The sequence below is a fragment of the Microcaecilia unicolor genome, chromosome 4 (genome assembly GCF_901765095.1).
Source record: "Microcaecilia unicolor chromosome 4, aMicUni1.1, whole genome shotgun sequence".
In the NCBI taxonomy this organism is placed as follows: Eukaryota; Metazoa; Chordata; class Amphibia; order Gymnophiona; family Siphonopidae; genus Microcaecilia; species Microcaecilia unicolor.
In genome coordinates, this window is record NC_044034.1 from 206,802,406 (window position 1) to 206,825,523 (window position 23,118).

The window sequence follows — 23,118 nt, forward strand, 5'->3', positions numbered from 1 at the left end:
CTATAACCTACGCCCGCCTCCTTCAAAATCAAAGGGAATTTAGTACCAGACTTCTACCTCTTGTATGTAGCGACTGAATGTATGGGCCTCAAATGTCCAAGAAAGTCTTCCTCCTCCTAGAGGAGCCTCTTACTCCCCGGCATTCACAAAGCATCAGCTCATGAAATCTATTTCTCCAGTGCCAGAAGTCCAGGAGACCCATTGACAAAGTAGCAACCTCTTACCCACCAAACAGGCCTTACGGATCAGATGCCTCCCGGATGTGCTCTGTAAGACAAAGACCTCATGTCTATCCAGCAGTACACCCATCGGAGAGCATACAATTTTAGAGCCCAGTAAAAATGACAAATATTGCAAAACAGCTGTCCAAAAATGCTGTACCTGAAAGCATTCCCACAAACAGTGGAATAGATAGCCTGGCAATCTCCCACACTTTTCACACAACAGGTCTTCCACCCCTCCCATCTGAAAAAGCTGGGTTTTTGTGAGGTATGCTCTATGAAGAATTCGGTATTGGCATTCATGGAGGCCTGCATTACCGGTCATCTCCGGAATCCGAGAAATCAGTATATCAAAATCTAAGGATAGTCCCGGCCTGGCTAAGTCTCTAGCCCAACGCATTCTAATTAACTCTCTGTCCTTCTTAAGTGGCAGCTTCCCCAATAACTTATACAACTTCGAGACTGAAAGCCAATCCGTTCCCCCTCCTTCCAAGAATTGTCTCATTCGATGACAATGCCTGTCTCTCAAAGCCTCCAAGTCTAAGGACCTCACATAGTGTGTTATTTGATGATAGGCAAAAATGTTGTTCATATCATAACCAATACCTAAAGCTCCCAAATTTAACAGCATCCCTTGCTTATTTAACAGATGCTCCAGACGACTAATGCCTAAGTGCCCCCAAACCTGAAATGTCCTATTATCCATCCCAGGCTTAAAAGATAAGTTTCCACATATGGGTAACATATCCGACGTGTTTTTCGATAGGCCCCAAATACCCATCAGGTCTTTCCAGAGAGACCGCAAAGATGTCAGCAGCAAGCTATTCCTCAGATGTTCCAGAACGCTAGCCCTAGGCGCTTGTAATAGAAAATAAAAATGACAAGGGGCAAAGAACTGACCCTCTATTTTACAGGGTGTATAATCTTCACGGTCAAAAAACCAGTCACCAAAATGCCTCAATAAGCATGCCCTATTATACCATTTCAGGTCTGGTAAGCCCAGTCCTCCCTCCTTCCAGTGGCCCATCAACAGAGGCAGCGGCAATTTGGCCTCCCCCCCCCCCCCCCCCACAACAATACCGTCTAAGCAAGCGATATAATACTTTAAAATCTCGGTGGTAAATAAGGACGGGCAATAACCTTATACAATAAAGCCACCTAGGGAATTCCACCATCCGAAATAACTGAATGCGCCCATAGAGTGTAAGGGGCAAGGTCACCCAACTCTTCAGCCGTGTCTCCGTAGCGCCTAGCAGTCTATTCACATTCAATCGATATATATCAGCCGAGTTCATAGACAGCCAAACCCCCAAATAACAAAACGATCCTTGCGCCCACCGGAGTGGAAAATTCTGCCCCCACTCCCCCTTCTGCTCCTCTGAGGAGGCCAGTGCCAAAGATTTCATATAGTTAAGCTTGAACCCTGCATAATCACCAAATTCTTGAAAGAGTTCTAACAGAGCTGGGAGTGACTGGGAGGGCTGTGTCAAATGTACCAGTAAATCATCCGCAAAGGCCGACAACAAGAACAGCGAGACACTTATCGGCACTCCTTTGATCTCTGGATGGGTTTGTATCGCTCTAACCAGTGGATCTAAGGACAACACAAACAATAGAGGAGAGAGCAGACACCCCTGCCTAGTGCCTCGAAAGATGTTAAATGAGCGGGAGCGAACCCCATTTACCCAGACATAAGCCAAAGGCTCCAGATACAACACCTGAATCGCATCTAGAAAGAACCCCTGAATACCATATTGCTTCAAAGTCTCAAACAGATAGGGCCATCACACCCTGTCAAAAGCTTTCTCTGCATCAAAACTGATTAACAGAGAAGCCAGACGCTTATGTTGCACCGTCTCTAAAGAGGCCAATATAGCACGGAGGTTCCGAACCGCTGTCTTCCCCCTCACAAACCCCACTTGAGCTTCTTCTACCAACTCTGGGAGTACCCGAGCTAGCCAATTTGCCAAAATCTTAGCATACAATTTGGCATCCACGTTAAGAAGGGAAATTGGTCTATATGATCCAGGATCTGCCATATCCTTACCCGTCTTCGGGATACGGGATAACTACAATCTGAGCTACCTTCATCGTTTCCGGCACGGTCCGCTCCTCTACCATGGAATTAAACAAGGCCAAAAGCGGTTTCTTAAGATTTTCATAGAACTGCTTGTAAAACTCCATACGATAGCCATCCGTACCCGGTGTTTTATGAGAAGCACTTTGCTGCAGTGCTAACATAAGATCTCCCTCCACCATGGGCTATTTAACCTCTGCAACTGCCGAGGGGACAATTTAGGGAGCTCTACCGAATCTAAAAACATTTCAGCATTCAGCCCCTCCTCTTCCGGCCTAGCATATAGGGTTTCATAAAACTGGCTAAAACGGTCTGCTATGCTCTGATCTGTTCTCAATAACTGTCCATTTAAAGCCTTCAGTTGCAGAACTCTGGAGGCTCCCCTTTTACTCCGCACCATGTTCGCCAACAATTTCCCTGCCTTGTTGCCATATTGGAATAGTTTATATTTATAATAAAACTGGGACTTGACTGCTCTTTGATGCAACAATTCATTGAGTTCTTTTTGCGCACTCAAAAGCAATGACTTATTCTCATCAGTAGTATTCCGGCCATATAGCTTCCTATAGTTGCGAACCTGCAACTCTAAACGTAAAATCTCCTTATCTCAAAGCCTCCGAGTTCTAGCACAATAAGAAATAATATCCCCTCGCAAGACAGCTTTCTCTGTTTCCCAAAAAAGGGTTGGCTGCTCTCTGTGAATATCATTATGAAATTCATAATCTGCCATCCTCTCTGTTAGAAATATCTGGAATTTCTAATCTCCAATATGTCCAATAAAAAAGGTATCAGCTTATTTTCTTTTCCATGTTTTATTTTGTTTGATTTCTATTGATCTCCTACTAAATCTAAGGGATATCTCCAAAGGCCCATTCCACCCCCCTTCATGGGTCTCCTCCATCTTAGCCATATCAGGGCATGATCTGAAACCTCATAAGGACCAATCTCTGCCTGCACCATCTGCGAGAAGAGAGGGCCCGAGACAAGTAATCTATGCGAGATTGGTACGCATGGGCTCTGGAAAGGTGAGTAAAGTCTCTATCCGATGGGTGTAAAATACACCACACATCCACAAGATCCAATGCCTCACAAAGCAGGGATAAGGCCCGAGCACCCCCTCCCGAACTCCCAGCACCAGAGCCTGATCTATCAAGCCGGGGATTGACCACAAGGTTAAAATCTCCTCCCATGATAATATTCCCTCCTTTGAACTTGGTTAATTTGGATATCAACCCCTGACAAAACTTTTTATCAAACACATTTGGGGCATACACATTCTCCGAGGACAAGCAGGCTGCTTGTTCTCACGACTGGGTTAACATCCACGGCAGCCCCCTCCGACCGGAAAAAAACTTTGCAGGAGGTCCCGCACGCAGGGCACGCCCACCGCGCATGCGCAGCTGTCTTCCCACCCATGCGCGACCGTTCCCACTCAGTTTTTTTCCTTTCCATGCTGGAGAGAGACGTGTCTTCGTCCCTCTCCTAGTCAGCCCCGGAAACCGGATTGTGGCCTAGCCCGCATTTTTCTTTTCTTGTTGTACGCGTTCGCGTTCTCTTTTCTTGTTAAAAAAAAAAAAAAAGAAAGAGAAGTTTTCCTCGTCGTTCTTAGTCGCGAGGGCGCGTCGTCGCGGCCTTGTGGCCGCGCGGTCGTTTCTTCTTTTTCGGGTGTGCTTTTCACCACCACCATCGACGATTTTGACTTTGCCGACGTGATTTTTCCGTTGATGTCCTCTAAGGTCCCGAGCGGATTCAAGAAGTGTGGTCGGTGCGGCCGGCAGATCTCGCAGACCGATACTCACGCTTAGTGTCTCCAGTGCCTCGGCCTGGATCATAATTCCAAGACGTGCACCTTGTGTCTTGGCTTACGGAAGCAGACGCAGGTAGCGAGGCAAGTTCTGCGGGACCGTCTTTTTGGAACTTGTGCCGGCCCCTCGACATCGACCTTGACGGCATCGGTGTCAATGGCCGGGTCTTCGGTGCCGGTACCAATTGTCGATGGTGTCGGCGTCGACTATGGCATCGACCCCAGGAGCACAGGTACCTTTGGCCCACCGGCCTGCCAGCGTCGGCGGTGGTGAGCGGCCGCACGGGCAGTCTGCCCCGGCCACTCCTGCTGTTCAGGGCCATCGGGACCAAACCCTGTCGGATCCGATACCTCGAGGCCATGGGGGCTCCACCTCCTCCTAGTTCCTTCCGCGGAGCGCCGATGACGGACATCGGAAGAAAGCCAAAAAACACCGTCATCGGTCGCCCACGACTCACGGGACTGGCAGCTCTGGGACATCGAGGGACGACTCGACATCCAGGAAGCGGCAATGCCAGGAGGAGCGTTCCCCCTCGGTCGAAGAGGTGTCGCTGCGCCGGTCCTCGGGTATCTCGGTACCGTCTCCTGGACCCGAGCAGCTTCCAGCACCAGCGCCCACACTGGCCCCCCTACCTTTCCCGACAGCGGGCCTAGACGAGTGCCTCCGAGCCATCCTTCCGGGGATCTTGGAAGGGCTGATGCGCCAGGCTCTGCCGGCACCGGGGGTGCTTGTGCCCTCGGTGCCGTTGATGGAGGTGCTGGTGGGCTCTCTGGCCCGGTGATGAAGCCGCCGACGCCGCTTGCGGCACCGGTGTCGATCGCCACTCAGGTGGAGTCCCCGTCGATGGAGGGAGCTTCGTCCCCGCCGGCGCGGGAGTCCACCGCTCGACGCCATTATCGAGGACGTGGTTCCTCTCATTTGAGACGGGCCCGGTTGCAGTCTGAGCTTAGAGAGCTCATGTCCGACACTGAGGAGGAGGCCTCGTGGGGGGGGGGAGGAGGAGGACCCCAGATATTTCTCCTCAGAGGAGTCTGTGGGCCTTCCCTCCGACCCCACTCCTTCACCGGAGAGGAAGCTCTCGCCTCCTGAGAGCCTCTCCTTTGCCTCCTTTGTCAGGGATATGTCTATCAGCATTCCCTTCCCAGTGGTTACTGTGGATGAGCCGAGGGCGGAGATGCTCGAAGTCCTCGACTATCCATCACCACCTAGAGAGTCTTCCACGGCACAATGTCCTTAAGGAGACACTGCTTCGGACCTGGTTGAAGCCACTATCTAATCCCACCATCCCCAAGAAAACGGAGTCCCAATACAGAATCCACTCAGACCCAGAGTTGATGTGGCCTCAATTGCCTCATGACTCGGCGGTCGTGGACTCTGCTCTCAAGAGAGCACTGATTTCGAGGGATACCACCTCGGCGCCCCCTGGGCGGGAGTCTCGCACTCTGGACTCGTTTGGGAGGAAGGCCTACCAATCTTTCATGCTCGTGACCAGAATCCAATCATACCAGCTCTACACGAGCATCCACATGCGGAACAATGTGCGACAACTGGCGGACCTGGTCGACAAGCTCCCTCCGGAGCAGTCCAGGCCATTTCAGGAGGTGGTCAGGCAGCTGAAGGCTTGCAGAAAGTTCCTGTCCAGGGGTATCTATGACACCTGTGATGTGGCATCTCGAGCTGCGGCCCAAGGTATAGTGATGCGCAGAATCTCCTGGCTGCGTGCCTCTGACCTGGACAACCGCACCCAGCAGCGGCTGGCGGATATCCCTTGCCGGGGGGATAACATTTTTGGCGAGAAGGTCGAGCAGTTGGTGGACCAACTACACCAGCGGGAAACCGCTCTCGACAAGCTCTCCCACCGGGCGCCTTCAGCATCCACATCCGCAGGTGGATGTTTTTCCCGGGCCCAGCAGGCTGCTCCCTACGCCAACAGCAAGTGTAGGTACACCCAGCCAGCCCGAAGGCCTCCTCAGGCACAGGGACAGTCCCAGCGCGTGCCTAAGCAGCCCCTTGCACCTCCACAGCAAAAGCAGGGGACGAGCTTTTGACTGGATCCATGGGAACATAGCCACCATCAAAGTAGCCGTGTCGGACGATCTGCCGGTCGGGGGGAGGTTGCAAGTTTTTCACCAAAGGTGGCCTCTCATAACCTCCGACCAGTGGGTTCTCCAAATAGTGCGGTGCGGTTACACCCTGAAGTTGGTCTCCACCCCACCAAATTGTCCACCGGGAGCTCAATCCTTCAACTCCCATCACAAGCAGGTACTTGCAGAGGAACTCTCCGCCCTTCTCAGCGCCAATGTGGTCGAGCCCGTGCCACCCGGGCAGGAAGGGCAGGGATTCTATTCTAGGTACTTCCTTGTGGAAAAGAAAACAGGGGGGATGCGTCCCATCCTAGACCTGAGAGGCCTGAACAAGTATCTGGTGCGAGAAAAGTTCAGGATGCTTTCCTTGGGCACCCTTCTACCCATGATTCAGAAAAACAATTGGCTATGTACCCTAGATTTAAAGAATGCTTATACTCGCATCCCGATACTGCCAGCTCACAGACAGTATCTCCGATTCCGTCTGGACACGTCACTTTCAGTATTGTGTGCTGCCCTTTGGTCTCACCTCTGCACCACGGGTGTTTACGAAGTGTCTCGTGGTGGTTGCAGCGTACCTATGCAAGCTGGGGGTGCACGTGTTCCCGTATCTCGACGATTGGCTGGTGAAGAGCACCTCAGAGGCAGGAGCTCTTCGGTCCATGCAGTGCACTATTCAACTTCTGGAGCTGCTGGGGTTTGTGATAAATTACCCGAAGTCCCATCTCCAGCCAGTCCAATCTCTGGAATTCATAGGAGCTCTGCTGAATTCACAGACTGCACAGGCCTATCTTCCCGAGGCGAGAGCTCAGAATCTCCTGTCCCTCACTTCCCAGACCAGAGCGTCTCAGCAGATCACAGCTCGGCAGATGTTGAGACTCCTGGGCCATATGGCCTCTACAGTCCATGTGACTCCCATGGCTCGTCTTCACATGAGATCTGCTCAATGGACCCTAGCTTCCCAGTGGTGCCAAGCCACTGGGAATCTAGAAGATGTCATCCGCCTGTCCATCAGTTGCCGCAGTTCGCTGCGCTGGTGGACAAATCAGACCAATTTGACCCTGGGACGTCCATTCCAAATTCCGCAGCCCACAAAAGTGCTGATGGCGGATGCATCTCGCCTGGGGTGGGGAGCTCATGTCGATGGGCTCCACACCCAGGGGGTGTGGTCCCCCCAGGAACAAGATCTTCAGATCAACCTCCTGGAGCTCCGAGCGGTCTGGAACGCACTGAAGGCCTTCAGGGATCGGCTGTCCTACCAAATCATCCAAATTCGGACAGACAATCAGGTTGCAATGTATTACATCAACAAGCAGGGGGGCACCGGATCTCGCCCTCTGTGTCAGGAAGCCGTCAAGATGTGGCGTTGGGCATGCCAGTTTGGCATGCTTCTCCAAGCCATATACCTGGCAGGCATAAACAGTCTGGCCGACAGGCTGAGCAGAGTCATGCAACCACACGAGTGGTCGCTCCATTCCAGAGTGGTACGCAAGATCTTCCGAGAGTGGGGCACCCCCTCGGTGGACCTTTATGCCTCTCAGACCAATCACAAGCTGCCTCTGTTCTGTTCCAGACTACAGGCACACGGCAGACTGGCGTTGGATGCCTTTCTCCTCCATTGGGGGAACGGCCTCCTATATGCTTATCCTCCCATACCTTTGGTGGGGAAGACCTTACTGAAGCTCAAGCAAGACCACGGCACTATGATTCTGATAGCGCCTTTTTGGCCCCGTCAGATCTGGTTCCCTCTTCTTCTGGAGTTGTCCTCCGAAGACCCGTGGAGATTGGAGTGTTTTCCGACTCTCATTTCGCAGAACGACGGAGCACTTCTGCACCCCAACCTTCAGTCTCTGGCTCTCACGGCCTGGATGTTGAGGGCATAGATTTTGCTTCGTTGGGTCTGTCTGAGGGGGGTCTCCCGTGTCTTGCTTGCTTCTCGAAAGGATTCCACTAAAAAGAGTTACTTTTTCAAGTGGAGGAGGTTTGTCGTTTGGTGTGAGAGCCAGGCCCTAGAACCTTGTTTTTGTCTTGCACAGAACCTGCTTGAATACCTTCTGCACTTATCAGAGTCTGGTCTCAAGACCAACTCAGTAAGGAATCACCTTAGTGCAATTAGTGCTTACCATTATCGTGCAGAGGGTAAAGCCATCTCTGGAGAGCCTTTAGTCGTTCGATTCATGAGAGGTTTGCTTTTGTCAAAGCCCCCTGTCAAGCCTCCTGCAGTGTCATGGGATCTCAACGTCGTCCTCACCCAGCTGATGAAACCTCCTTTTGAGCCACTGAATTCATGCCATCTGAAGTACTTGACCTGGAAGGTCATTTTCTTGGTGGCAGTTACTTCAGCTCGTAGAGTCAGTGAGCTTCAAGCCCTGGTAGCTCATGCTCCTTATACTAAATTTCATCATAACAGAGTAGTCCTCCGCACTCACCCTAAGTTCCTGCCAAAGGTGGTGTCTGAGTTCCATCTTAACCAGTCAATCATTTTGCCAACATTCTTTCCCAGACTGCATACCCGCCCTGCTGAATGTCAGTTGCACACATTGGACTGCAAGCGAGCGTTGGCCTTCTATCTGGAGCGGACGCAGCCCCACAGACAGTCCGCCCAATTGTTTGTTTCTTTCGACCCCAATAGGAAGGGGGTCGCTGTCGGGAAACGCACCATCTCCAACTGGCTAGCAGATTGCATTTCCTTCACTTACGCCCAGGCTGGGCTGGCTCTTGAGGGTCATGTCACGGCTCATAGTGTTCGAGCCATGGCAGCGTCAGTGGCCCACTTGAAGTCAGCCACTATTGAAGAGATTTGCAAGGCTGCGACGTGGTCATCTGTCCACACATTCACATCACATTACTGCCTCCAGCAGGATACCCGACGCGACAGTTGGTTCGGGCAGTTGGTGCTGCAGAATCTGTTTGGGGTTTGAATCCAACTCCACCCTCCAGGACCCGATTTTATTCTGTTCAGGCTGCACTCTCAGTTAGTTGTTCTTCGTAGGTCAATTTCTGTTATGCCCTCGCCGTTGCGAGGTTCAATTGACCTGGGTTCTTGTTTTGAGTGAGCCTGGGAGCTAGGGATACCCCAGTCGTGAGAACAAGCAGCCTGCTTGTCCTCAGAGAAAGCGAATGATACATACCTGTAGCAGGTGTTCTCCGAGGACAGCAGGCTGATTGTTCTCACCTACCCTCCCTCCTCCCCTTTGGAGTTGTGTTTTTTCCTCATTCCTTTGCTTGTCATTCAACTGAGCGGGAACAGTCGCACACGGGCGGGAAGACGGCCGCGCATGCGCGGTGGGCGTGCCCTGTGTGCGGGACCTCCTGAGAAGTTTTTTTTCCGGTCGGAGGGGGCTGCCGTTGACGTCAACCCAGTCGTGAGAACAATCAGCCTGCTGTCCTCGGAGAACACCTGCTACAGGTATGTATCATTCGCTTTGCAGAGCACCAGTTGCTGGCCCTCAATTTCCATCTGTGCCACAATATAACGGCCCTCCGAACTCCTTAATGTGGAGGTGATCTTTGTTTGTAAACCTTTCCTAAAGAGAATTAGTACTCCGGCCTTCCTCCCTACCGCTGGTGCTTCTAACAAGGATCCTACCCATCCTGTCTTAAATTTTAAATGTTCCCCTGATGACAGATGTGTCTCCTGCAATAGAGCTATATCCACTTGTTGTCTTTTCAACGCCTGAAGCACTTTTGTCCGCTTTATGGGGGACGAAACTCCCCCAATATTCCAAGAGACAATTTTAAGTGACCCTAGTGCACCAGAAATCTAATATCAACATAAAAAAGGTTATACATCTGAACAACATGAGAGAAACCCTCCCAGCCCATGGGGTTCCCCTCTTCAATCCCCTTTGACTCTGTCCCTGAAAACAAAACTCTTTCAGATACCTCCCTCTCACTCCTATCCCCCTCCCCCCCTCCCTACCCTCGAACTTCTCCACTGTGCCACCATGGCCTAGGTTCACGTGAGCTCCCCCCCCCCACCGACACCTCCCTCTATCTTCTACCCAGTATGATACTTTCTTAAGGAACCCCCCTCCCCACTATATCGCAGCATTGAACTCTCTATTAACCCGTTGCCTGTGTTAACCCACAATTACACTATAAAATCCTCCAACCTTAGTTAGCATAACAGACCCTTTTTTCCCTGACATCAGGATCCCACCATCAGTTTTAATAGCACAAATTGTAAAACAATGCCTCTTTCCCTTAAAGTGTAGGTCTTATGCCCCAACCAAACAGTTAACATTTGAAACACTAACAATAAACACATTTGAGCCTTTTCTGCCACTCCACGGTCTGCAGCATGCTACCACACTCTGGGTCACAAAATTACCCAACTTTGCCTCGACTGCATGGTATGTGTGCTCTATTGTGGCTCTCAGGGATCACCATCCTCAATGTTCCATCAAGTCTTCCTCGGACGCCTGTTCCGATATGATCTTCCGCAATCAAGTCTCATTTTATAAATTGCATAGCCTCCATAATTTTCCAGTCCTTTAAGAAGCTGCAGCTCCCTGAGCCATTGAGTATACCGGTCTCTGTCAGAAAAACGTCCTAGTTGTTCAGCTCCACTGCAGTCTCCAGGAATCGCGCTCCTCCAGCAGCCCATCCTACGCCAACTCACGCTGATCCTTCAGCCGCCAAATCTCGCTTCACGAATTTTAGAGCCTTTGTCGCCGAGGAGAACATGGTCTGCTTCCCATCATGCCAGATCTTTAAACGGGCCGGGTATAACAAAGCAAACTGTATTTTCTTGGCAAATAACAGTTGACATACCTCTCGAAAAGCTCGCCGCTGCATCAACACCCCAGCCGAAAAGTCCTGGAAGCAACGCACCGTAGCGTTCTCATATTGCACAGTCCCTGCTTTCCGAAAGGCTCTGAAAATTTCTTGCTTATGAGCAAAATTGAGGACTTTGAAGATAACCACTCGGGGGCATGGGTCTTTCGGGTTTCCAGGCCCCAGCCGGTGAGCGCGCTCCACTCTTAAGGGCGCAGTCAGCGATTGCAACTGTAAAGTTTTAGGGAGCCAGCTTTCCAAAAAGTCTCTCAGTTCTGAATCTTTAATCTTTTCAGGCAGGCCTACCATTCTGATGTTACTTCTGCGGGCCCGGTTCTCCAGATCCTCTATTTTACTTTCCAGTCTTTCCATTTTGCTTTTCAAGTCCTGTTGTGTGGTCTCATGCTGCTGAACTCGATCCTCCACATCTGAGAGCCTCTGCTTATAGAGGGAGAACTCCGATTGTATATTCTCCAGCTTTGCATCAATGCCTCCTAGCTGCTCTGTGATCTTCTGCAGCTTGGTGTCCACCGAGGTGCCCAACATAGCAGAGACCTCCGCTGCCACCTCCGCTGCCCACACGGAGCTTATCGAATTTGGGCCCTCTCCTCCATCCGCCATCTTTGTTTCAGCAGCGTGACTCCATGTCACGTCTTTCTTCGCCTATTTAGCGGCCATCGCCTGCACTTTTGGCTTCGCGCTTTCCTCCAGCGATTCTCCACGCTATCCGCTCTCCCTTGATCTGCGTTCCGCTTATCAAAGCGGCGAAGGTAAGGTTTCTTTTTGCGAAAACAGACGCGAGGGAGGCGGGAGCTCAGCACGACGACACCCGCTCTCTAGCTGTGCATCACGTGATCTCCAAGGGAAGTGTTTATATTATTTTTCTGTGCATATTGTTTTGTACAACTCTGATTGTTTGGGTTGTGGTCAGCTACATTAGTGTCATTGAATATGCATGTACCTCCATATATTTAGTATAAGATTGTGTTAGCAGGGTTTTGGCTGGGTAATGTTTCTTTCTGGTAAATATAAAAATGTGTTAATCTAAGTTTATTACATTATCCAATATATGGTGAAGGCCTTACATCTGGTCTGGATGTATGTACATACAATAGGGAGGTGGAACATCGAATGTGCAGTGATGGTTCCAACTGTGATATGACCACATATTCTTCCTGAGGATATAATGGTTGCACCAGGCACGGACTGAGCACATTTTGATACACTAAAATTTTTTTGTATGAACTGAAAATTCAGTGCCAATAAAATTTGGTACTCAATGCTATTCTATAAAGGCTGCTTTGAGATTATTACTCTTTACAGAATAGTGTTGAGCACTAATCCATCATGACTTCTACTTCCTAGTATCATCCATTCGTTTTTAGTCTCATGCATTACACCATTGGTCTCTAATGTTTCTCATACCTCACACTAACACTACCTGCTTTTGTCTCACCTAGAATGTAAACCGCACTGAACTCTGGAAAGGGGATATTAGCGGAAGAATTGAATTGGGCACTCAGCTTTGGGTGCAAGGACTTACACTAGCTGAAACCCGGTTTAAATCCTGGCACACAGTTTGAGTGTGGATCCCTGCCATTCTGTAACACTGCGCCCATGTTTTGTGAATGCCCCTCCTTTGGCCACACTCCTTTTGGAGTTGCACACGATCCAGTTTAGGGGCCATTGTTACTGAATAGCGAGTAGTCAGATCGGCACCTAAATCATAATTAGTGCCAATTAAGTGCTTGTTAGCTCCAATCATTAAATTGTTGGAGCTCATTAACTAATTATTTGAGCAACCTTTACAAAATCCAGGAGAATATACCCAATATTTTATACCCACGTCTTAATATTCCAAGAGGAGTGCTCAGTGTAATGGCTTCAAACTGCTCACACAAACCAGTAGAGATTCTCATATCTTGCACTAGCTCCCTAAAAGTCTCATCTCCAAACCCTGCCCACTTCAGCACTGCCAAATAACTCAAAGTAGCAAAGAGAAAGATTCACCATAGACAATCAGATTATATCAACTGTGAAGCAGGACAGACATTTGGAAATGGTTTATATGTACAGAATTAAGCACTGTAAAATCTACTGGCACACAAACGAGTCTAGATTCTATAAATGGTGCCTAAAAAATCAGCACCGAAAAACCTGCGCTTAGTGGTATTCTATAAACCTTGCCGGCCATCCTCGCAACTACAATTTAGGCATGACCATTTACACCAGTTAAAACCTGATGTAAATGCCCGTGCCTAATTTAGGCGCAGATCAGGCGTATTCTATAACAGTGCACATAATTTTTAGGATCAGTGAAGACCCGTCCATGTCCCTCCCATGGTCATGACCCTTTTGTGACCCACACATTAGTAACATAGTAGATGATGGCAGAAAAAGACCTGCACGGTCCATCCAGTCTACCCAAGAAATGTGCCACTTTTTTGTGTATACCTTACCTTGATTTGTACCTGTCTTTTTCAGGGCACAGACCGTACAAGTCTGCCCAGCTCTATCCCCGCCTCCCACCATTGGCTCTGGCTCAGACCGTATAAGTCTGCCCGGCACTATCCCCGCCTCCCAACCACCAGCCCCACCTCCCACTACCGGCTCTGTTATCCAATCTCGGCTAAGCTCCTGAGGATCCATTTCTAGAATTTATGTGCGTCACTTTACAGAATGCACTTAGAAAGTTGCGCATGTAAATTCTAATTAGTGGCAATTAGTGCTGGCAATTGCATGTTAGTGGCCAATTATTGCTGCTGATTAGCTTCTTAAGCAATTAAATTGCACTCGTAAATCAGCTACACGCGCTGATTTGCATGTGCAACTGTAGTCACTGTTTATAGAATCCAGGGGATGATTTAGATTTTCCCTTTATTTCTTAGATGGTGGGTTTATTATCTTTAATTGAAATACTGTATTTTGAGAACCACTGATGTGGAGACCTCAGTTTTTTTCAGCATGACTTGCACTTCCTCCTCATCTCTCTGATCCTAAGCAATTCAGTTGTTAAACCACAAATATTCTTAAGGCTGCAAGAGGGTTGGCAAGAAAACACTGACATCAAACTTACTCTGAGGGGTCTTTTCAGCATTTACATTAATCCTTTCCAAAAGCTTGAACTTAGGTATAAAAAAACTCAGGGCCCTGTATTTAAAGGATTTATGGTCCTAACTTTGAGAGTTATGTTCATAAATTGGCCTCTGTGAAAATTTACTAGAGCTGCATGCCTAAGTTTATACACAAAGGGCCTGATATTCAGCCGGTGGTGATCAGTATTTTGCTGACTGCCGCAGATGTTACACCTGTGTCTGGGCACCAGCATTGAATTTTTGGGTTTCTGGAGCTGCGATATTCAGCACTTAACTCGGGCCAGGTTCTGCTTGGCAGCTGGACAACCCCAGGTTTCACCTGCGCTGACCGCCATTCCCCAGAGGTTGAGCCCCTAGGTGCGGGCGGCCTGCAGGCTTACGGATGGAGCGGAAGCAGGGTAATGAATGTATCGGCCAGGCAGGCAGCAGGTCAAGAGAGTAATCCAGGTATAAGCGGGCAGTCAGTAGGCAGGCGGCAGGCAAGATAGTAATCCAGGTACAGGCAAAAGTCTAGTGACAGGTGGCAGGCAGAGAGTAATACAGATGCAGGCGAAAGTCAGTAGGCAGGCGGGTTCTCAGAAGGGTTGAAGGCCCTGGATAGGGCATCAGCTTGCGTATTTTTCTCGGCTGGTTGGAACACCAAGTGGAAGTTAAAACGGGCAAAGAATAATGACAGCCGTGCCTGCCGTTGGTTCAACCTTTTGGCTTCCTGAAGGTCTAGGAGATTCTTGTGATCTGTGATTACCGTAATGGGGTGCAAAGCACCTTCCAGGAGGTAGCGCCATTCTTGAAAAGCCAATTTAGGGGCCAATAGTTCCCGGTCTCTGACGGTATAATTTTGTTTGGCTGGAGAAAATTTTTTAGAGAAGAAAAAACAGGGATGACGTTTGCCAGATTCTGAGGCTTGAGAAAGAAGAGCTCCTGCCCCAAGGGAAGAGGCATCAACCTCCATAACGAGCAGTCTTTTAACATCAGGACTTCGGAGTACTGGGGTGGACAGAAAAGCTCGTTTAATGGTGGTGAAGGCATCTAGGGCTTTCGGTGTCCAGTTCTTCACATCTGCCCCTTTCCTGGTCAACGTGGTGAGAGGGGCAGTGATGATGGAATATCAATGGATAAACTGCCGGTAGTAGTTAGCAAAGCCCAAAAATCGCTGCAAGGCCTGGAGACCCTGGGGCATGGGCCAATCTCGGATGGCTTGGAGTTTAGCAGGGTCCATTTGGAGGCCACTCGAGGAGACGATATATCCCAAGAATGGGATAGACTGTTGATGAAACGAGCACTTCTCCAGCTTGGCGAATAGGCGGTGGCTCCGGAGGCGCTGCGGGATCATACGCACATGATGGACATGGTCCTTAACAGAAGTAGAGAAAACCAGGATGTCATCCAAGTAAACTATGACTGAGGAGTACAGAAGATCTTGAAAAATAAAATTGATGAATTCATGAAACACCGCAGATGCGTTGCAAAGGCCAAACGGCATAACTAAATTCTCAAAATGTCCCTCATGGGTATTAAAAGTGATCTTCCATTCGTCCCCATGGTGAATTCGGACTATGTTGTATGCCCCTCGAGATCTAACTTGGTAAAGATAGATACACCTTGCAGACAGTCGAAAAGTTCTGGAATGAGGGGAAGCGGATACCGATTCTTGATGGTTATTTCGTTCAGACCTCGGTAGACAATGCAGGGTCGCAACGAGCCATCCTTCTTAGAAACAAAAAAGAACCCTGCCCCCACCCGGGATGAAGAGGGTCTGATGATGCCCTTATGGAGGTTTTCTTGAATATATTCCCGCATGGTATTAGAGTCCTCCCGAGAAAGGGTGTCGAGCCAGCCCCAAGGAGGCATTTTGCCTGGGAGTAGCTCAATGGGGCAGTCAAAAGGGCGATGAGGAGGAAGAGAGTCCGCCTCCTGTGCATTAAAGATGTCTTGGAAATCACGATATTCCTTGGGGAGAGAAGCATCACCCGGGATCAAGACCCCCAGGGAGGCCGCAATAGTCCTTGGGGAAGGCACCACCAGCGTGAGACATGTAGCGAAACATTGAGGAACCCCAACTGCCGATATCACCCGTAGACCAGTTGATACTTGGTGTGGTGTAGCCATAACCAGGGTAGGCCCAAAATAACGGGATGAATGGCCGGGGAAGCACCAGAAATGGAATTTCCTTCCTTACGCAAAATTCCAACGCAACATGAGTGATGGAGTAAGGAAGAGTTAAACCTTGAATAGAGGTCACTTGTAGCGTAGGTTTGCAAAGAATTGAAGGAACTCCTAGTTGGTTCAGGAGACAAGCGTCAATAAAATTTCCTCCTGCTCCTGAATCGATCAAAGCCACAGTGTTAATACTGAGTTCCTTCCAGCGCAGGGAAATTGAGATGGAGACAAGATTATCCAGAAGAGGTGAAAAACGACCCAGGGCCACCCCCTTCAGTGGACCCTGGGTCATGGCATTTTCTGGGTTTATTTGGACAATGTCTTAGGAAAGTGGCCGGCCTGCCCACAGTAGAGGCAAAGACGGTGAGCCTCTCCTTCTTAGAGAGGCGATGCTGTCCGATAACCATTGGCTCTTCAGGGAGAAGAAGGGTGCAGCGTCTGGGGAGATGGTCTCTGAGAACAGCGCTGAGCAGAGCGTTCCAGTGACCTTTCTTGAAACCGTACGTCGATACGGACATAGAGGGTGATCAGAGGCATCCAAAGCATTCGGAAGTTCCCGGCTGGGCCAGTTCATCTTTGATCCGGTCCGTTGAGTCTTGCTAGAAAATGGCTGTAAGGGCCTCTTGGTTCCATCTTACCTCTGAAGCTAGGTTCCGAAAGTGAATGCATAGCACCACAGAACAATTGCCTGTTGAACTCATAGAAGTCTGCTGCTGCAGAGGAGGGCTGTCCTGGCACATCGAAAACTAAACGGAAGCGGCAAAGAAATTCTCCAAAATCAGTGAGTAAAGGGTCCCTTTGCTCCCAGAGAGGAGAGGCCCAAGCAAAGTGGATCCAGAGAGTAGAGAGATGATATAGGTTATCTTGAGACTATCCATAGAAAAGGCTGCTGGTTGCATTTCAAACAGCATAAGACATTGGTTGAAGAACCCTTGCAAGCAGAAGGGGTGCCGTAGAACCAGGGAGGCTCAGGAAGCCGCAACCCTGGAGTAGGTAACATGGATTCAGATACGCAGCATGAGGCTGTCGTTGAGATTGAAGGTTTGACATCTTGGAACACACCTCCTGTAGAACTCCGGACAGACAGTTTAGCTTGGGCCTGTTGCTGCTGAAGAACTGGGCCAACTCAGAGCAGTTCGGGTTTGTCCGGCGAACTCATGGCTTCGGCTTACTGTCAGCTTGTGAGTTCTTGACCAAGTAGAGCGCTGCTGAGTCTGGTACTCAGGCTATGTTCTGCTTGGCGGCTGGACCAACCCCCGGGGTTCACCTGCGCTGACCGGTACGTTCCCCAGAGGTTGAGGCCCCTAGGTGTGGGCGGCCTGCAGGACTTATGGGATGGAGCTGGAAGCGGGGTAATGAATGTATCGGCCAGGCAGGCAGCAGGTCAAGAGAGTAATCCAGGTACAGTGGCAGTCAGTAGGGCAGGCGGGCAGGCAGATAGTAATCCAAGTACAGGCAAGTCAGTAGGCAGGCAGCAGGCAAGAGAGTAATCCAGATGCAGGCAAAAGTCAGTAGGCAGGCGGCAGGCAAGAGAGTAATCCAGATGCAGGCAAAAGTCAGTAGGCAGGCGGCAGGCAAGAGAGTAATCCAGATGCAGTCGAAAGTCAGTAGGCAGGCGGCAGGCAAGAGAGTAATCCAGATGCAGGCAAACGTTAGTAGGCAGGCGGCAGGTAGAGGGGTAATCCAGGTACAGGCAAAGTAAGCAATGAGGGACCAGTAGATAAGAAGCAGACTACAGAGTTAGAAACACCTACCAAAGTAGAAGCCGAAGCATGGAGTCCAGGGAGAGCTGAGCTGATAAAGTGCTGGCGTCTGACATCAGCAGGGAGAAGGGACACAGTCATAGGACAAGAGCAGGGGAAGGAGGAACCAGAAGACCAATAGGAGAGAAGCAAGGGAAGCCAGGCAAAGGAAGAGCAGACCCATGTGGGTGGAAGCAAAGCAATCAAGGAGTCTGGAAGCCAGGCAGAGAGAGAGAGCAGAAACAGGTGCATGGAAGCAAAGAAATTAAGGAGACTGCAACCACCGCTCTCTGAACCAACCCAAGAGGACTACACACACAATGGCTCAGGTAGTGCCAGTCAAGTGTGCGGTGTCGACGGGACTCCGCGCAGGCCCAAGGACGCCACTTGCCTTAAGGTAGGGGACATGACACAGTGGTCCCAAACCTAGTCTTGGAGGCCCCCTAGCCAGTCAGGATTTCAGGATATCCACAATGAATATTCATTGTTGTGGATATCCTAAAAACCAGACTGGCTGGGGGGCCTCCAGGACCAGGTTTGGGAACCACTGAGCTATGGGTTACTGCATAAAGATAGCATTCACTTTTATGCGGTCCTATTTATTCAGTTAACCTGGCTGGATAAGTGTTGAATATTAGCACTTAAGGGAATGGGACTTGATATACCGCCTTTCTGTGATTTTGAAACTACATTCAAAGCGGTTTACATATATTCAGGTACTTATTTTTGTACCAGGGGGCAATGGAGGGTTAAGTGACTTGCCCAGATCACAAGGAGCAGCAGTGGTAATCAAACTCATGGGCAGATGCACTAACCCCACGTAAAGAGCCCTTCCCTTACTGATTCCATAGCGAATCGGTAGGGAACGGCAATGCATCAAGGAAAGGGAATGCAAATGAGCTGCTCGCTGCAGCTCACGTGCATCTCTAATCCCTCACAAAACAGTCGGAGATCGGCTGGTAAGCATGCGCAGAGCATCCAAGCTTTATGCTGGATGGACGTCCTCGCCCCGCCCCCGAGTTTGCCGCTGCTCCCCCTCCCCCCTGCATTGAATGACAGTTTCCCTGCCATCCTCCGCACCCCTGTTGCCCCCCTGAGGTCGTTGCTGCCGCCGCTCCCCCCTCCACCTGCCCCCCTCTGTCTGCCAATGGGCCCTCACAGCGCCTCTCACCTCCGTGTGAAGGCGCTGCACCGGCTGCAGCAGGCAACAGCTGATCGCCTTTCTTTGATCTAAAAGTTACTTACGTCAGACGAGGGTGGGCCAGGGAGGAAAGGAGGGAAGTCCGAAGAGAGGCGATCAGCTGTTGTTGCCTGCTGCAGCCGGTGCAGCGCCTTCACTCGGAGGTGAGAGGTGCTGTGAGGGCCCAGTGACAGACGGAGGGGGGCGGGTGGAGGGGGGGAGCAGTGGCGACGACCTCAGGGGGGTGGGGGCGGGGCCACGAGGGTGCGGAGGATGGCGGGGAAGCTGTCATTACAAGGGAGGGGGGGGCGGCGACGACCTCGGGGGGGGGCTGCGGAAAGCTCTCATTTCAATGCAGGGGGAGGGGGGGCGGCGGCAGCGACCTCGGGTGGGGGGGGGCGGCGTTAGAAGGGAAATAAGAAAGCAGTACTCGTCAGAGACACTTGGGATACACAGCTCTTGTTTTATTTTTTTGGCTTTCCCACAGCAGCCCCAGCCTAACAAGAGGTGCAGACCTCACGTTAGGGTTTCCACGGTAAGGGGACTTGGTAAAGTGTTAGTGCAATCTCATTATAATAGCCTTGCAACGGTAGTGCAAGCTCATTATAATGATTTGCCATTCCATTTTCGTTAGCTGTTACCGTGACGGAAAATGGCGTTTGGTGCATGCTACGGTTTACTACTTGCTCATTAATGGCTCATTATTGGCTCGTTAAGTTTAGTGCATCTGGGCCTCAGTTCCCCAGGATCAAAGTCCACTGCACACCACTAGGCTACTCCTCCACTCAACTTAACCGGTCAAGTGCTGACTCCGCCACTGTGACGTCTCCAAGATAGTTAGTTTTCAGTTTGGCACTAACTGGTTAAGTGCCGCTGAAAATTAGCAGTTAGTCCCAGACAGGCGATTTAATCGGCAAGGAACCATTTCTGGCCAGCTAAATTATTTTGAATATCAACCCTAAAATTTCACAAATTCCTAAATTTAGGAGCGTAAAAAGTGGGTGGCAACAGGGGTGGATTTAGGGTAGGGAAAAAAAGGAGATTAGAACAAATTTTGAGCACTAGGCTCATAAATTCTGGCAAACGAATAGCAGGCCTAAATTTATCAACGTAACTTTTAAACTCCTAAATTAAGAGGAATTTCCAGCTGAAAATTTATGTTTATACGTTTGGCTGAAAATAGGGCACGATTTTAGGAGCATACCCTAATTTAACAGCATAAAATTAGGAGCTCAGTTTATTTTTTTTTTAATATTAGGCCCTTACCTATTAGCTCCTGCTGTTCTACTCCCAGAAGGCTCATCCCAGCTATAACTCTCTTACAAATCTAAATTAGAGGGGGCAGTGCCTATGTCTTGCTACCATCCATTTCTGTTGTCCACCGACAGACTGAATCCAGGTACAATACCTGTATCATTCTCCACTGTCCTGCTCTCAAAGGTCGGCCAATCTCAGCTAAAACCATCACCCTCTTACAATTCTAAATTAAAGGGCAGTGCTGCTGATTCCCATATATTATCTTTTTGTCAGCTTAAGCCCAGCATAACACATCCCTGGTTCTAAATCTAGATTAGTTTCTCAGCTTTTAACCCCCTCATGTCTAATCATACCTACTGTACCCGAATGTACACCACTTTGATAGCTTTCAGGTGGTATATAAGACACTAAATAATAAATCCATTTCTTTCTTTCCTATACACTTTTGTGTTTTGCAGTGTGCAAGCTCTGTCTTGGAGTACAATCAGAAGTGTAGTGCTTGGGGCACCAGCAGAAGACAAGATTCCCTCTTCAGAGAGTGACCACATTAATCTGCCACAAAATTAAAAAAAATTTATTTGATGGTCCAACATGTGCTATCATTGATATTGGCATTCTATCACCAACCAGCATTGCCTGTGGGGAAACTGCACAGGCATGTCTGCTGATCACGGCTTCTCAAACCTGTCCTGGGGACCCTAGAGCCAGTTGGGGTTTCAGGATATAAGTACATAAGTATTGCCATACTGGGACAGTTCGAAGGTCCATCAAGCCCAGCATCCTGTTTCCAGCATTGGTCAATTCAGGTTGCAAGTACCTGGCAAGATCCCAAAACAGTACAATATATTTTATCTGCTTATTCTAGAAATAAGCAGTGGATTTTTCCCAAGTCCATTTTAATAATGGTTTATGGACTCTTCTTTTAGGAAGCTATCCAAACCTTTTTTAAACCCAACTAAGCTAACTGCTTTTACTACATTCTCTGGCAATGAATTCCAGAGTTTAATTACAAGTTGAGTGAAGAAATATTCTCTCCGATTTGTTTTAAATTTACTACTTTGTAGCTTCATTGCGTACCCCCTAGTCCTAGTATTTTTGGAAAAAGTAAGCAATTGATTCACGTCTACCCATTCCAGTCCACTCATTCCAGTCCATTCATTATTTTATAGACCTCTATCGTATCTCCCTTCAGCCGTCTCTTCTCCAAGCTGAAGAGCTCTAGCTGCTTTCATCTTTCCTCATAAGGAAGTCGTCCCATCCCCTTTATTATTTTTGTCGCCCTTCTCTGTACCTTTTCTAATTCCACTATATCTTTTTTGAGATGCGGTGATCAGAATTGCACACAATATTCAAGGTGCAATTGCACCATGGAGTGATACAAAGGCATTATAACATCCTCATTTTTGTTTTCTATTCCTTTCCTAATAATACCTAACATTCTATTTGTTTTCTTAGCCCTCGCCGCACACTGAGCAGAGAGTTTCAATGTATCATCAGCTATGATGCCTAGATCCCTTTCCTGGTTGGTGACTCCTAAAGTAGAACATGCATTACATAGCTATAGTTCGGATTCCTCTTTCCCACATGCATCACTTTGCACTTATTCACATTAAACGTCATCTGCCATTTGGATGCCCAGTCTCCCAGACTCGTAAGGTCCTCTTTTAATTTTTCACAATCATCTTGCGATTTAACAACTTTGATTAACTTTGTGTTGTCAGCAAATTTAATTACCTCACTAGTTACTCCCACCTCTAGATCATTTATAAATATGTTAAAAAACAGTGGTCCCAGCACAGACCCCTGGGGAACCCGACTATCAACCTTTCTCCATTGAGAATACTGACCATTTAACCCTACTGTTTTCTATCTTTTAACCAGTTTTTAATCTACAATAGAACATTACCTCCTATCCCAAGACTCTCTAATTTCTTCTGAAGTCTTTCATGAAGTACTCTGTCAAATGCCTTTTGAAAATCCAGATACACAATATTGACTGGCTCACCTTTATCCACATGTATGTTCACACCTTCAAAGAAAAGTAGTAGATTGGTGAGTCAAGATTTTCCTTCACTGAATCCATGTTGGCTTTGTCTCATTAATCCATGCTATTGAATATGCTCTGTAATTTTGTTCTTTATAATAGTCTCTACCATTTTGCTCAATACCGACGTCAAGCTCACTGGTCCATAATTTCCTGGATCACCTCTGGAACCTTTTTTAAAAAAATAAGTATGAGATTAATTTGCATGTATTATGTTTCCAATGTATGCAAATTTATCATGCATGCTTATAGTGGACATCCTGAAAAGCTTGGCTGGCTGTGGGGTCCCCATGACAGTTTTGGGAAGTCCTTGCGTACATGCTTATTATTAAAAACTCCCTATATGTTTGAACACATATATATTATACATATTGTGGTTTGTGTGGATAAGTAATTACTAATGGTTTGCCTGTGATTTTTGAAATAAGGTCTATGGTATGTAGTAGGTTAGGTATGATTGGTGTGAATTGGGTGGTTTGATTTACAGGGGTGAGAGAATTGGTAGATATTGATTGATTTATGTAGGGAATGGAGCTGGTGGTTTGTTGATTTTTAACGTTTATTTGGGTTGTCAAGGGCCTTATGATTTAAATTATATTCAATGGGGTGGATTTCCCTGCGTTATATTGTTGAGGCTGTTGTTATAGGATTACTGATGTGTTTGGACGGGGTTA

General features: G+C 48.7%; 1 protein-coding gene across 2 annotated transcripts in view; it reads left to right on the plus strand.

Annotated features, from left to right (window-relative positions):
• PPP1R32 (protein phosphatase 1 regulatory subunit 32) overlaps window positions 1-21,145 on the plus strand; it is a 107,191-nt gene extending 86,046 nt beyond the window's left edge. For both annotated transcript variants that reach the window (XM_030201167.1, XM_030201169.1), the window contains one exon: window positions 20,859-21,145. The gene's annotated coding sequence lies outside the window, so the exon portion shown is untranslated. The remainder of the gene's footprint in view (window positions 1-20,858) is intronic.
• The last annotated feature ends 1,973 nt before the right edge of the window (window positions 21,146-23,118 follow it).